The sequence below is a fragment of the Alligator sinensis genome, unplaced genomic scaffold, assembly GCF_000455745.1.
Source record: "Alligator sinensis unplaced genomic scaffold, ASM45574v1 scaffold1732_1, whole genome shotgun sequence".
Lineage (NCBI taxonomy): Eukaryota > Metazoa > Chordata > Crocodylia > Alligatoridae > Alligator > Alligator sinensis.
Genome location: NW_005843688.1, coordinates 13,852 through 19,365, shown reverse-complemented (window position 1 = coordinate 19,365; position 5,514 = coordinate 13,852).

The window sequence follows — 5,514 nt, the reverse complement described above, 5'->3', positions numbered from 1 at the left end:
CCTTCCTCAGCAGCACGGGGTGCAGGCTGCAGCCCAGGGTAAAGGGTTTTCCTTGTCTGCCCCAGGACCTGGCAATCACCACATTTGGGAGCAGGAAGGAAATTTATTGTTCAGACACATAGGTAGAGACTTGTCGGGGATGAGGGTCTTTTCTCTGTAATGGGGCGGGGGTGCTGCTTTCTTGTATATCCTGTGTTGTAGTGGTGTGACCGGGTGACTGCATACTTTTAGAAACATTTTAGAAAAAGGTTTTGTATGGGGTATTTTTATAGGGATAATTATGCCTTGTTCAGGGGGCTAGATCACCAGACGCTGCTTGAAGCCCTAAATTGCTCTTAGTCTATAATTAACCACATTTGTGTGGTACATGGGCCATCCCGTGGCCCGTTACTGGGTTTTGATAGCCAAGCCTGTCCTGTAGGGCCCCACGTTACCGGTGCCGCCTTCTCACTCCCTATAGATTTGAAAAGGGACTTTTCGTTATCTTTAATTCTGGTCGCCAGCCCTTGCTCCATCTCTGCTTTGGGCTTCCTAACCAACTCCCTGCAATCAAAAGCAATGGAGGCATCATCCTCCTTCATCACAGCCCCTTACTTCTACTGATTTTATTCCATCTTTTCTGCCCTTAGGCCTGGAGTAGATGACATCCCAGTGTCTCTTCCAGGTCTACTTCCCCTGATTCTGTGAGAAGGGAGGAGGGCTGTCTCCTTCTTCCAGCTTCTAACATTTGTGGTCTGGGTGCTTTCTACAACTACAAGTTTGGGACTCCCCGCCCCCAAACCCCTTGTTCAAATATGTGAGGAAGCCGGCTCTTTTCTGCACACCTCTGGATATCAGAAAGTGCTCTGCCATACCTCAGGTGCCTCGTGTCCAGCCCCTCGGACTTGTACACATGCAGCTTTTCTAAGTAGCTCTTAAACTGATCTCTTGCCAGTGTTGGCTACTCACATGCTCTCCAAACTGTGCTGCCCGGTGCTGTAGTCTGGGAGCTGAACTTCCCTGTGAAGACTGAGGTAGAAAAGGCATTGAGCACTTCAGCCATTTCCACATCATCGGTCATTAGCTTGCCTCTCCCATTCAGCTAGGAACCCATACTTCCCTTCATCTTCCCCTTGTTGCTGACATACTTGGACAAGCCTTCTTGTTACCCCTCATGTCCCAAACTAGCAGAAACTTCAGCTCTCTTTGCCCTTCCTGATTTCATCCCTGCAGGCCTGAGAAATACTCTCATAGTCCTCCCTAGTCATTGATCTAAGTGTCCTCCTCTTGCAGCTTCCTTTGGCGGTCACTGAAGAGTTCCCTGCTGAGCCATGCTGGTCTTCTGCCATGCCTGCCAGCTTCCATGTACATTGGGAAAATTTATCTTGGTGTCCTCAGTAAGGTTTCCTTAAAAGAAAGCCAGCTCTCCTGGGCCCCTTCCCCTCAGACTGGCCTCCCAGGACATCCTGCTCATGAGTTCCCTGATGGAGTCAAAGTCTGTTTTACCTATTCTGCTTCTCTCCATCCTTTCTTTCCTCAGGATTCTGCCCACAATCATCTCATAGGCACTGCTGCCCCAGTTGCCATCCTCTACTAAATTCCCCACCACTTCTTCCCTGTTTCTGAGAGGCATATCAGGAAGAACTCAGCCCCTAGCTGGTCTCTCCAACCCTTGCTCCAGGAAGTTCTCAGCAACATTTTCCAAAAACTTCCTGAATTGCCTGTGTACTACCGTATTGCCCTCTGCGCAGATGTCAGGATGATAGAAGTTCCCCGTGAGAACCAGTTCTTATGATCAGGAAACATCTCTTAGATGTCTGAAGAAAACATCATGCACCTCCTGCTCATGGCCTGGTGGTTTATAGCAGACCCCCACCATGACATCACCCTTCTTGATCCCTGCCAACCCTAACGCAGAGACTTTCAACAGGCCTGGTGTCCAGTTTCATACTGGAGCTCTGAGCAATGATAGGGCTCTTTACCATATGGTACAATTCCTCCTCCTCTTCTCACCTGCCTGCCTCCTTGAGCAGTTTGTACCCATCCATGACAGTGCTCCAGTCACGTGAACTCCCAGCAAGTCTCTCTTATTCCAATCATGTCACGGTGCCATGGCGGAGTGAAGACTTCCAGTTCTTCTTACTTCTTTCCCAGCCTCCATGCAGTCATGTACAGACACGTGAGATAACTGATTATCATACTTTCTCAAGAAGAATTAGAAGGCTTCCCCTGTTGTCCCCTTCTATTTGTGCTTCCTCCAGTTCACCCACTTCCACATTTACATCATAGTTTTGGTTCCCATCCCAGGGCATACCTCGTTTAAAGCCCTCCTCACTAGGTTAGGTAGCCTGTTTGCAAAGATGCTCTTCTCTCTTTTTGTCAGGGAGATCCCATCTCTGCCTTGCAATCTTTTTATTGGTGCAAAATCCCATGGTCACTGAATCCAAACCCTGCTGGAGACAGTATCTGCACAGCCATGCATTCATCTGCAGGATGCATGTGCTCCTGCCTGGGCCCTTCCCCTTGACTGGGAAGATCAAGGAAAACAGCACCCGAGACCCTTAACCCTTCACCATTGCACCCAGAGCTCTGTAATCCCATTTGTTCTGTTCAGGATCACCCCCGGCTGTATCATTCTTGTCCACACAGATGCGCTGCATGAGGTAGTAGTCAGAGGGCTGGATGAGTCCCAGTAATCCCTCTGTGTGACTACAGAGCCACTGGCCTTTCTCTTTGAAAACTAATGGTGACTGGGGCATGTCCAAGATATTTGGGGCATGTCCAAGATATTTGAAAAGGGCAAAAATACTGCCCAACTTCAAGAAAGTGAAGAAGGGGAGAAGGAGGATCTGGGAAATTACACACAGGTCAGCCACACCTCAGTCTGTAAAACAATCATGGAGCAGGTCCTCAAGGAATCAGTTTCTAAGGACTTGGATCAGACAAAGGTGATTACAAACAGTCAGCATGGGTACACCAAGGACAATTCGTGCATGACCAACATGAGTGCCACTGTGCATGCAAAAAGAGCACTGGATATGATATATCGTTTCCTTCACAAGGCCTTTAATAATGGTCTATGACAGTTCGGTAAACTACAGTATTCTCACAAGCAAGCCAAGGAAGTATGGGGGTGATGAATGGACTGTGAAGTAGATAGAAAACTGGCTAGTAATCAATGGCTCAATGTCTATCCAGCATCCAGAATCAAGTGGAGTGCTCCAGGGGCTGGGTCCGGAACCAGTTTTGTTCGATGTCGTTGTCGACAACTGGGAAGATGGCAGAGAGTGAACCCTGAGCAAGTCTGAGTGTGACATCAAGCTGGGGGCAGTAATAGATATGCTTGAGGGCAGGGCTATGATTCAGAGAGACCTCAACAAATTGGAGGATTGGAGCAAACGCAGTCTCATGAGGTTCAGTAACGACAAGTGCAAAATCCTGCATGTAGCATGGAACAATCCTATGCACTGGTACAGACTGGGGACTGACTGACTAAGTAGCAGGACCGAGGGGTTAAAGTGAATCAGAAGGTGAAAATGAGTCAATGCTGTGCCCTTGTTGCAAAGAAGGATAATGGTAATTGTGCTGCCTTACCAGAAGCATACCCAGAAGATCAAAGGAAGTGATTCTTCCCCCATGTTTGGCACTGGTGAGAGCACATCTGGAATACGGTGTCCAGCTTTGGGCCTCCAACTACTGAAAGGATGTAGACAGACTGGAGAGAGTCTACTGGAGGGAAGGAAAAATGGATAAGGGGCTAGGTTGCATGTGGTATAAGGAGTGGCTGAAGGAAAAGGGCTTATTTATTTTGGAAAGAGAAGACCAATATGATGTTTAAAAGCAGCCTTCAACTCCCTCAAGGGTGGTTACAAAGAGGATGGAGTCCTATTTTTCTCCATGGAAACAGATGAATGAACAAGGAGAAGTGGTCTCTGGTTCAGTTTAGATATTAGGAAAAAAAATCTTATCAGGAGGGTAGTAACACACTGGAAGAGGTTACCCAGAGAGGTGGTGGAAGCTCCATCCTTGGTGGTTTTTAATATCCCGCTATACAAAGCCTTGAGTGAAATGATCAAGTTGAGAGAGGTCCTGCTTTGAGGAGTGTGTTGGACAAGATGATCTCCTGAGGTCCATTCCAAACCTAATTTTCTATGACCCGAAGATTAGTCATAGGTTTAGAGTAGTGTTAGCTGCAGGGAAAACATCTCTCAGAGTTTTACAACACCACTCCTCTTATATAATGATAGAAGCATAGAAAATTAGGGGTGGAGGGAACCTTGGGAGGTCATCTAGTCCAACCCCAACTAAAAGCAAAACTGAAAGCAAAACCAGCTCCACTTGGATCATGCCAACCATGGCTTGGTCTAGCCCAGTCTTAAGAACCTCCAAGGAAGGAGATTGTGCCACCTCTCGGCCTTTCGGCTCGACGCAGACTTCTGCTTGCTTCTGTTTGTTGTGTGAAAAGCACATTGACCGAGCTAGCTTCAAACTGCCCAACAGTATGAGTCACTATCACTTAAAATAATCCTATTCATTACTTCCACAATTTCCCTTTTGGGTGTCAGTTCTGGACACTTTCCTAAACTCTCATTAGTAAATAACATGAGCTGATATTTTTCTCCTATCTTTTTCTATTTGAAGATGCTGTTTTCTGGGAAATTCTGGGAATTGTTGATTATTCTTTCCAATTTGAAAGAAAAACACATTTTATACCTTGCAAGATCTCCCATGGAATAGAAGTCCCAATTTCGATACAGTTGTACGGTAACAGACTGCAGTCTCTATTGAGTTTCCTTTCACATCCATTCTAATCAAGGCCACACTATTTCCATTACTGGAGTTACTGGCATAGGCCACTTGTTCGGAAGGTGAAAGTAGATGCTACTGGTCCTGAAAGGATTTAGGGACTAGCAGCGTGAGCATCATTTGGTCTTCATATACTTAAATCAGCTGCCTAAAGCCCAGCTTTACCTATCTAAAGCTTCCCTATAGTGGATACAAGGACAGCCAAAATCCAACATCACTGCAGTCATGACGTGCACAGGAGCTCTAGCGTGTACACACTTACAGGAAATTGACCTCCAAGGAAGGAGATTGTGCCACCTCTCTGTCTTTCGGCTCAACGCAGACTTCTGCTTGCTTCTGTTTGTTGTGTGAAAAGCACGTTGACCGAGCTAGCTTCAAACTGCCCAACAATATGAGTTACTATCACTTAAAATAATCCTATTCATTACTTCCACAATTTCCCTTTTGGGTGTCAGTTCTGGACACTTTCCTAAACTCTCATTAGTAAATAACATGAACTGATATTTTTCTCCTATCTTTTTCTATTGGAAGATGCTGTTTTCTGGGAAATTCTGGGAATTGTTCATTATTCTTTCCAATTTGAAAGAAAAACACATTTTATACCTTGCAAGATCTCCCATGGAATAGAAGTCCCAATTTCAATACAGTTGTACGGTAACAGACTGCAGCCTCTATTGAGTTCCCTTTCACATCCATTCTAAACAAGGGCACACTATTTCCATTACTGGA